This window comes from Hypomesus nipponensis, chromosome 24 (assembly GCF_054491055.1).
Source record: "Hypomesus nipponensis isolate SF chromosome 24, ASM5449105v1, whole genome shotgun sequence".
Taxonomy (NCBI): Eukaryota; Metazoa; Chordata; class Actinopteri; order Osmeriformes; family Osmeridae; genus Hypomesus; species Hypomesus nipponensis.
Window position 1 is genome coordinate 912,501 of NC_140384.1, and position 7,500 is coordinate 920,000.

Genomic DNA, 7,500 nt, shown 5'->3' on the forward strand with positions numbered 1-7,500 from the left:
CAATGCAAGGTAGTCTCTCTCTCTCTCTCTCTCTCTCGTGTCAAAATGAAAACAGCTTCCAGCCCCTTTCATGAAGGACTACTTGTGCATATTGCAAGATGTCAGTTTCTAAGTGAATGAGCAAAAGAGCATACAGCACCTGGTATTCCCAGGCGGTCTCCCATCCAAGTACTAACCAGGCCCGACCCTGCTTAGCTTCCGAGATCAGACGTGATCGGGCGTTGCCAGGCTGGTATGGCCGTACGAAATAAGTTGACAACCATAGGCTACTTATCCATATACAGATTTAGCAATTCACAATGCAAGGTGGTCTCTCTCTCTCTCTCTCTCTCTCTCTCGTGTCAAAATGAAAACAGTTTCCAGCCCCTTTCATGAAGGACTACTTGTGCATATTGCAAGATGTCAGTTTCTAAGTGAATGAGCAAAAGAGCATACAGCACCTGGTATTCCCAGGCGGTCTCCCATCCAAGTACTAACCAGGCCCGACCCTGCTTAGCTTCCGAGATCAGACGAGATCGGGCGTTGCCAGGCTGGTATGGCCGTACGAAATAAGTTGACAACCATAGGCTACTTATCCATATACAGATTTAGCAATTGACAATGCAAGGTAGTCTCTCTCTCTCTCTCATGTCAAAATGAAAACAGCTTCCAGCCCCTTTCATGAAGGACTACTTGTGCATATTGCAAGATGTCAGTTTCTAAGTGAATGAGCAAAAGAGCATACAGCACCTGGTATTCCCAGGCGGTCTCCCATCCAAGTACTAACCAGGCCCGACCCTGCTTAGCTTCCGAGATCAGACGAGATCGGGCGTTGCCAGGCTGGTATGGCCATACGAAATAAGTTGACAACCATAGGCTACTTATCCATATACAGATTTAGCAATTGACAATGCAAGGTAGTCTCTCTCTCTCTCTCTCTCTCTCTCTCTCTCTCGTGTCAAAATGAAAACAGCTTCCAGCCCCTTTCATGAAGGACTACTTGTGCATATTGCAAGATGTCAGTTTCTAAGTGAATGAGCAAAAGAGCATACAGCACCTGGTATTCCCAGGCGGTCTCCCATCCAAGTACTAACCAGGCCCGACCCTGCTTAGCTTCCGAGATCAGACGAGATCGGGCGTTGCCAGGCTGGTATGGCTGTACGAAATAAGTTGACAACCATAGGCTACTTATCCATATACAGATTTAGCAATTGACAATGCAAGGTGGTCTCTCTCTCTCTCTCTCTCTCTCGTGTCAAAATGAAAACAGCTTCCAGCCCCTTTCATGAAGGACTACTTGTGCATATTGCAAGATTTCAGTTTCTAAGTGAATGAGCAAAAGAGCATACAGCACCTGGTATTCCCAGGCGGTCTCCCATCCAAGTACTAACCAGGCCCAACCCTGCTTAGCTTCCGAGATCAGACGAGATCAGGCGTTGCCAGGCTGGTATGGCCGTACGAAATAAGTTGACAACCATAGGCTACTTATCCATATACAGATTTAGCAATTGACAATGCAAGGTAGTCTCTCTCTCTCTCTCTCTCTCTCGTGTCAAAATGAAAACAGCTTCCAGCCCCTTTCATGAAGGACTACTTGTGCATATTGCAAGATGTCAGTTTCTAAGTGAATGAGCAAAAGAGCATACAGCACCTGGTATTCCCAGGCGGTCTCCCATCCAAGTACTAACCAGGCCCGACCCTGCTTAGCTTCCGAGATCAGACGTGATCGGGCGTTGCCAGGCTGGTATGGCCGTACGAAATAAGTTGACAACCATAGGCTACTTATCCATATACAGATTTAGCAATTCACAATGCAAGGTGGTCTCTCTCTCTCTCTCTCTCTCTCTCTCGTGTCAAAATGAAAACAGTTTCCAGCCCCTTTCATGAAGGACTACTTGTGCATATTGCAAGATGTCAGTTTCTAAGTGAATGAGCAAAAGAGCATACAGCACCTGGTATTCCCAGGCGGTCTCCCATCCAAGTACTAACCAGGCCCGACCCTGCTTAGCTTCCGAGATCAGACGAGATCGGGCGTTGCCAGGCTGGTATGGCCGTACGAAATAAGTTGACAACCATAGGCTACTTATCCATATACAGATTTAGCAATTGACAATGCAAGGTGGTCTCTCTCTCTCTCGTGTCAAAATGAAAACAGCTTCCAGCCCCTTTCATGAAGGACTACTTGTGCATATTGCAAGATTTCAGTTTCTAAGTGAATGAGCAAAAGAGCATACAGCACCTGGTATTCCCAGGCGGTCTCCCATCCAAGTACTAACCAGGCCCGACCCTGCTTAGCTTCCAAGATCAGACGAGATCGGGCGTTGCCAGGCTGGTATGGCCGTACGAAATAAGTTGACAACCATAGGCTACTTATCCATATACAGATTTAGCAATTGACAATGCAAGGTAGTCTCTCTCTCTCTCTCATGTCAAAATGAAAACAGCTTCCAGCCCCTTTCATGAAGGACTACTTGTGCATATTGCAAGATGTCAGTTTCTAAGTGAATGAGCAAAAGAGCATACAGCACCTGGTATTCCCAGGCGGTCTCCCATCCAAGTACTAACCAGGCCCGACCCTGCTTAGCTTCCGAGATCAGACGAGATCGGGCGTTGCCAGGCTGGTATGGCCATACGAAATAAGTTGACAACCATAGGCTACTTATCCATATACAGATTTAGCAATTGACAATGCAAGGTAGTCTCTCTCTCTCTCTCTCTCTCTCTCTCTCGTGTCAAAATGAAAACAGCTTCCAGCCCCTTTCATGAAGGACTACTTGTGCATATTGCAAGATGTCAGTTTCTAAGTGAATGAGCAAAAGAGCATACAGCACCTGGTATTCCCAGGCGGTCTCCCATCCAAGTACTAACCAGGCCCGACCCTGCTTAGCTTCCGAGATCAGACGAGATCGGGCGTTGCCAGGCTGGTATGGCCGTACGAAAAAAGTTGACAACCATAGGCTACTTATCCATATACAGATTTAGCAATTGACAATGCAAGGTAGTCTCTCTCTCTCTCTCTCTCTCTCTCTCTCGTGTCAAAATGAAAACAGCTTCCAGCCCCTTTCATGAAGGACTACTTGTGCATATTGCAAGATGTCAGTTTCTAAGTGAATGAGCAAAAGAGCATACAGCACCTGGTATTCCCAGGCGGTCTCCCATCCAAGTACTAACCAGGCCCGACCCTGCTTAGCTTCCGAGATCAGGCGTTGCCAGGCTGGTATGGCCGTACGAAATAAGTTGACAACCATAGGCTACTTATCCATATACAGATTTAGCAATTGACAATGCAAGGTGGTCTCTCTCTCTCTCTCTCGTGTCAAAATGAAAACAGCTTCCAGCCCCTTTCATGAAGGACTACTTGTGCATATTGCAAGATTTCAGTTTCTAAGTGAATGAGCAAAAGAGCATACAGCACCTGGTATTCCCAGGCGGTCTCCCATCCAAGTACTAACCAGGCCCGACCCTGCTTAGCTTCCGAGATCAGACGAGATAGGGCGTTGCCAGGCTGGTATGGCCGTACGAAATAAGTTGACAACCATAGGCTACTTATCCATATACAGATTTAGCAATTGACAATGCAAGGTAGTCTCTCTCTCTCTCTCTCTCTCTCTCTCTCTCGTGTCAAAATGAAAACAGCTTCCAGCCCCTTTCATGAAGGACTACTTGTGCATATTGCAAGATGTCAGTTTCTAAGTGAATGAGCAAAAGAGCATACAGCACCTGGTATTCCCAGGCGGTCTCCCATCCAAGTACTAACCAGGCCCGACCCTGCTTAGCTTCCGAGATCAGACGAGATCGGGCGTTGCCAGGCTGGTATGGCCGTACGAAATAAGTTGACAACCATAGGCTACTTATCCATATACAGATTTAGCAATTGACAATGCAAGGTGGTCTCTCTATCTCTCTCTCGTGTCAAAATGAAAACAGCTTCCAGCCCCTTTCATGAAGGACTACTTGTGCATATTGCAAGATTTCAGTTTCTAAGTGAATGAGCAAAAGAGCATACAGCACCTGGTATTCCCAGGCGGTCTCCCATCCAAGTACTAACCAGGCCCGACCCTGCTTAGCTTCCGAGATCAGACGAGATCGGGCGTTGACAGGCTGGTATGGCCGTACGAAATAAGTTGACAACCATAGGCTACTTATCCATATACAGATTTAGCAATTGACAATGCAAGGTGGTCTCTCTCTCTCTCTCTCGTGTCAAAATGAAAACAGCTTCCAGCCCCTTTCATGAAGGACTACTTGTGCATATTGCAAGATTTCAGTTTCTAAGTGAATGAGCAAAAGAGCATACAGCACCTGGTATTCCCAGGCGGTCTCCCATCCAAGTACTAACCAGGCCCGACCCTGCTTAGCTTCCGAGATCAGGCGTTGCCAGGCTGGTATGGCCGTACGAAATAAGTTGACAACCATAGGCTACTTATCCATATACAGATTTAGCAATTGACAATGCAAGGTGGTCTCTCTCTCTCTCTCTCATGTCAAAATGAAAACAGCTTCCAGCCCCTTTTGTGAAGGACTACTTGTGCATATTGCAAGATTTCAGTTTCTAAGTGAATGAGCAAAAGAGCATACAGCACCTGGTATTCCCAGGCGGTCTCCCATCCAAGTACTAACCAGGCCCGACCCTGCTTAGCTTCCGAGATCAGACGAGATCGGGCGTTGCCAGGCTGGTATGGCCGTACGAAATAAGTTGACAACCATAGGCTACTTATCCATATACAGATTTAGCAATTGACAATGCAAGGTGGTCTCTCTATCTCTCTCTCGTGTCAAAATGAAAACAGCTTCCAGCCCCTTTCATGAAGGACTACTTGTGCATATTGCAAGATTTCAGTTTCTAAGTGAATGAGCAAAAGAGCATACAGCACCTGGTATTCCCAGGCGGTCTCCCATCCAAGTACTAACCAGGCCCGACCCTGCTTAGCTTCCGAGATCAGACGAGATCGGGCGTTGACAGGCTGGTATGGCCGTACGAAATAAGTTGACAACCATAGGCTACTTATCCATATACAGATTTAGCAATTGACAATGCAAGGTGGTCTCTCTCTCTCTCTCTCGTGTCAAAATGAAAACAGCTTCCAGCCCCTTTCATGAAGGACTACTTGTGCATATTGCAAGATTTCAGTTTCTAAGTGAATGAGCAAAAGAGCATACAGCACCTGGTATTCCCAGGCGGTCTCCCATCCAAGTACTAACCAGGCCCGACCCTGCTTAGCTTCCGAGATCAGGCGTTGCCAGGCTGGTATGGCCGTACGAAATAAGTTGACAACCATAGGCTACTTATCCATATACAGATTTAGCAATTGACAATGCAAGGTGGTCTCTCTCTCTCTCTCTCATGTCAAAATGAAAACAGCTTCCAGCCCCTTTTGTGAAGGACTACTTGTGCATATTGCAAGATTTCAGTTTCTAAGTGAATGAGCAAAAGAGCATACAGCACCTGGTATTCCCAGGCGGTCTCCCATCCAAGTACTAACCAGGCCCGACCCTGCTTAGCTTCCGAGATCAGACGAGATCGGGCGTTGCCAGGCTGGTATGGCCGTACGAAATAAGTTGACAACCATAGGCTACTTATCCATATACAGATTTAGCAATTGACAATGCAAGGTGGTCTCTCTATCTCTCTCTCGTGTCAAAATGAAAACAGCTTCCAGCCCCTTTCATGAAGGACTACTTGTGCATATTGCAAGATTTCAGTTTCTAAGTGAATGAGCAAAAGAGCATACAGCACCTGGTATTCCCAGGCGGTCTCCCATCCAAGTACTAACCAGGCCCGACCCTGCTTAGCTTCCGAGATCAGACGAGATCGGGCATTGACAGGCTGGTATGGCCGTACGAAATAAGTTGACAACCATAGGCTACTTATCCATATACAGATTTAGCAATTGACAATGCAAGGTGGTCTCTCTCTCTCTCTCTCGTGTCAAAATGAAAACAGCTTCCAGCCCCTTTCATGAAGGACTACTTGTGCATATTGCAAGATTTCAGTTTCTAAGTGAATGAGCAAAAGAGCATACAGCACCTGGTATTCCCAGGCGGTCTCCCATCCAAGTACTAACCAGGCCCGACCCTGCTTAGCTTCCGAGATCAGGCGTTGCCAGGCTGGTATGGCCGTACGAAATAAGTTGACAACCATAGGCTACTTATCCATATACAGATTTAGCAATTGACAATGCAAGGTGGTCTCTCTCTCTCTCTCTCATGTCAAAATGAAAACAGCTTCCAGCCCCTTTTGTGAAGGACTACTTGTGCATATTGCAAGATTTCAGTTTCTAAGTGAATGAGCAAAAGAGCATACAGCACCTGGTATTCCCAGGCGGTCTCCCATCCAAGTACTAACCAGGCCCGACCCTGCTTAGCTTCCGAGATCAGACGAGATCGGGCGTTGCCAGGCTGGTATGGCCGTACGAAATAAGTTGACAACCATAGGCTACTTATCCATATACAGATTTAGCAATTGACAATGCAAGGTAGTCTCTCTCTCTCTCTCTCTCTCTCTCTCTCGTGTCAAAATGAAAACAGCTTCCAGCCCCTTTCATGAAGGACTACTTGTGCATATTGCAAGATGTCAGTTTCTAAGTGAATGAGCAAAAGAGCATACAGCACCTGGTATTCCCAGGCGGTCTCCCATCCAAGTACTAACCAGGCCCGACCCTGCTTAGCTTCCGAGATCAGACGAGATCGGGCGTTGACAGGCTGGTATGGCCGTACGAAATAAGTTGACAACCATAGGCTACTTATCCATATACAGATTTAGCAATTGACAATGCAAGGTGGTCTCTCTCTCTCTCTCTCGTGTCAAAATGAAAACAGCTTCCAGCCCCTTTCATGAAGGACTACTTGTGCATATTGCAAGATTTCAGTTTCTAAGTGAATGAGCAAAAGAGCATACAGCACCTGGTATTCCCAGGCGGTCTCCCATCCAAGTACTAACCAGGCCCGACCCTGCTTAGCTTCCGAGATCAGACGAGATCGGGCGTTGCCAGGCTGGTATGGCCGTACGAAATAAGTTGACAACCATAGGCTACTTATCCATATACAGATTTAGCAATTGACAATGCAAGGTAGTCTCTCTCTCTCTCTCATGTCAAAATGAAAACAGCTTCCAGCCCCTTTCATGAAGGACTACTTGTGCATATTGCAAGATGTCAGTTTCTAAGTGAATGAGCAAAAGAGCATACAGCACCTGGTATTCCCAGGCGGTCTCCCATCCAAGTACTAACCAGGCCCGACCCTGCTTAGCTTCCGAGATCAGACGAGATCGGGCGTTGCCAGGCTGGTATGGCCATACGAAATAAGTTGACAACCATAGGCTACTTATCCATATACAGATTTAGCAATTGACAATGCAAGGTAGTCTCTCTCTCTCTCTCTCTCTCTCTCTCTCTCTCGTGTCAAAATGAAAACAGCTTCCAGCCCCTTTCATGAAGGACTACTTGTGCATATTGCAAGATGTCAGTTTCTAAGTGAATGAGCAAAAGAGCATACAGCACCTGGTATTCCCAGGCGGTCTCC

General features: G+C 46.7%; 21 non-coding genes and 5 pseudogenes across 21 annotated transcripts in view; all 26 read right to left on the reverse strand.

Moving 5' to 3' along the window:
- Positions 1-127: 127 nt before the first annotated feature.
- Positions 128-246, reverse strand: LOC146230133 (5S ribosomal RNA). The gene has a single exon (XR_014744979.1). It is a non-coding gene; the product is annotated as a 5S ribosomal RNA (ribosomal RNA).
- Positions 247-428: 182 nt separating this feature from the next.
- Positions 429-547, reverse strand: LOC146230134 (5S ribosomal RNA). Its single transcript, XR_014743457.1, has one exon. It is a non-coding gene; the product is annotated as a 5S ribosomal RNA (ribosomal RNA).
- Positions 548-717: 170 nt separating this feature from the next.
- LOC146230135 (5S ribosomal RNA) lies at positions 718-836 on the reverse strand. Its single transcript, XR_014745185.1, has one exon. It is a non-coding gene; the product is annotated as a 5S ribosomal RNA (ribosomal RNA).
- A 188-nt stretch (positions 837-1,024) lies between these two features.
- On the reverse strand, positions 1,025-1,143 carry LOC146230136 (5S ribosomal RNA). Its single transcript, XR_014744709.1, has one exon. It is a non-coding gene; the product is annotated as a 5S ribosomal RNA (ribosomal RNA).
- A 178-nt stretch (positions 1,144-1,321) lies between these two features.
- LOC146230137 (5S ribosomal RNA) lies at positions 1,322-1,440 on the reverse strand. Its single transcript, XR_014745464.1, has one exon. It is a non-coding gene; the product is annotated as a 5S ribosomal RNA (ribosomal RNA).
- A 178-nt stretch (positions 1,441-1,618) lies between these two features.
- On the reverse strand, positions 1,619-1,737 carry LOC146230138 (5S ribosomal RNA). Its single transcript, XR_014744980.1, has one exon. It is a non-coding gene; the product is annotated as a 5S ribosomal RNA (ribosomal RNA).
- A 182-nt stretch (positions 1,738-1,919) lies between these two features.
- On the reverse strand, positions 1,920-2,038 carry LOC146230139 (5S ribosomal RNA). The gene has a single exon (XR_014743458.1). It is a non-coding gene; the product is annotated as a 5S ribosomal RNA (ribosomal RNA).
- A 168-nt stretch (positions 2,039-2,206) lies between these two features.
- LOC146230140 (5S ribosomal RNA) lies at positions 2,207-2,325 on the reverse strand. Its single transcript, XR_014745969.1, has one exon. It is a non-coding gene; the product is annotated as a 5S ribosomal RNA (ribosomal RNA).
- Positions 2,326-2,495: 170 nt separating this feature from the next.
- On the reverse strand, positions 2,496-2,614 carry LOC146230141 (5S ribosomal RNA). The gene has a single exon (XR_014745187.1). It is a non-coding gene; the product is annotated as a 5S ribosomal RNA (ribosomal RNA).
- A 184-nt stretch (positions 2,615-2,798) lies between these two features.
- On the reverse strand, positions 2,799-2,917 carry LOC146230142 (5S ribosomal RNA). The gene has a single exon (XR_014743459.1). It is a non-coding gene; the product is annotated as a 5S ribosomal RNA (ribosomal RNA).
- A 184-nt stretch (positions 2,918-3,101) lies between these two features.
- LOC146230143 (5S ribosomal RNA) lies at positions 3,102-3,210 on the reverse strand (annotated as a pseudogene).
- Positions 3,211-3,382: 172 nt separating this feature from the next.
- LOC146230144 (5S ribosomal RNA) lies at positions 3,383-3,501 on the reverse strand (annotated as a pseudogene).
- A 186-nt stretch (positions 3,502-3,687) lies between these two features.
- On the reverse strand, positions 3,688-3,806 carry LOC146230145 (5S ribosomal RNA). Its single transcript, XR_014743460.1, has one exon. It is a non-coding gene; the product is annotated as a 5S ribosomal RNA (ribosomal RNA).
- A 172-nt stretch (positions 3,807-3,978) lies between these two features.
- LOC146230146 (5S ribosomal RNA) lies at positions 3,979-4,097 on the reverse strand. The gene has a single exon (XR_014745217.1). It is a non-coding gene; the product is annotated as a 5S ribosomal RNA (ribosomal RNA).
- A 172-nt stretch (positions 4,098-4,269) lies between these two features.
- Positions 4,270-4,378, reverse strand: LOC146230147 (5S ribosomal RNA; annotated as a pseudogene).
- A 172-nt stretch (positions 4,379-4,550) lies between these two features.
- Positions 4,551-4,669, reverse strand: LOC146230148 (5S ribosomal RNA). Its single transcript, XR_014743463.1, has one exon. It is a non-coding gene; the product is annotated as a 5S ribosomal RNA (ribosomal RNA).
- A 172-nt stretch (positions 4,670-4,841) lies between these two features.
- Positions 4,842-4,960, reverse strand: LOC146230149 (5S ribosomal RNA). Its single transcript, XR_014745218.1, has one exon. It is a non-coding gene; the product is annotated as a 5S ribosomal RNA (ribosomal RNA).
- Positions 4,961-5,132: 172 nt separating this feature from the next.
- On the reverse strand, positions 5,133-5,241 carry LOC146230150 (5S ribosomal RNA; annotated as a pseudogene).
- Positions 5,242-5,413: 172 nt separating this feature from the next.
- Positions 5,414-5,532, reverse strand: LOC146230151 (5S ribosomal RNA). Its single transcript, XR_014743464.1, has one exon. It is a non-coding gene; the product is annotated as a 5S ribosomal RNA (ribosomal RNA).
- Positions 5,533-5,704: 172 nt separating this feature from the next.
- Positions 5,705-5,823, reverse strand: LOC146230152 (5S ribosomal RNA). Its single transcript, XR_014746047.1, has one exon. It is a non-coding gene; the product is annotated as a 5S ribosomal RNA (ribosomal RNA).
- A 172-nt stretch (positions 5,824-5,995) lies between these two features.
- LOC146230153 (5S ribosomal RNA) lies at positions 5,996-6,104 on the reverse strand (annotated as a pseudogene).
- Positions 6,105-6,276: 172 nt separating this feature from the next.
- Positions 6,277-6,395, reverse strand: LOC146230154 (5S ribosomal RNA). The gene has a single exon (XR_014743465.1). It is a non-coding gene; the product is annotated as a 5S ribosomal RNA (ribosomal RNA).
- Positions 6,396-6,579: 184 nt separating this feature from the next.
- On the reverse strand, positions 6,580-6,698 carry LOC146230155 (5S ribosomal RNA). Its single transcript, XR_014745220.1, has one exon. It is a non-coding gene; the product is annotated as a 5S ribosomal RNA (ribosomal RNA).
- A 172-nt stretch (positions 6,699-6,870) lies between these two features.
- Positions 6,871-6,989, reverse strand: LOC146230156 (5S ribosomal RNA). Its single transcript, XR_014743466.1, has one exon. It is a non-coding gene; the product is annotated as a 5S ribosomal RNA (ribosomal RNA).
- Positions 6,990-7,159: 170 nt separating this feature from the next.
- On the reverse strand, positions 7,160-7,278 carry LOC146230157 (5S ribosomal RNA). Its single transcript, XR_014745188.1, has one exon. It is a non-coding gene; the product is annotated as a 5S ribosomal RNA (ribosomal RNA).
- Positions 7,279-7,466: 188 nt separating this feature from the next.
- LOC146230158 (5S ribosomal RNA) overlaps positions 7,467-7,500 on the reverse strand; it is a 119-nt gene continuing 85 nt past the window's right edge. The window contains exon 1 of the ribosomal RNA XR_014743467.1: positions 7,467-7,500. This exon is cut by the window's right edge and continues 85 nt beyond it. This is a non-coding gene — a ribosomal RNA (5S ribosomal RNA).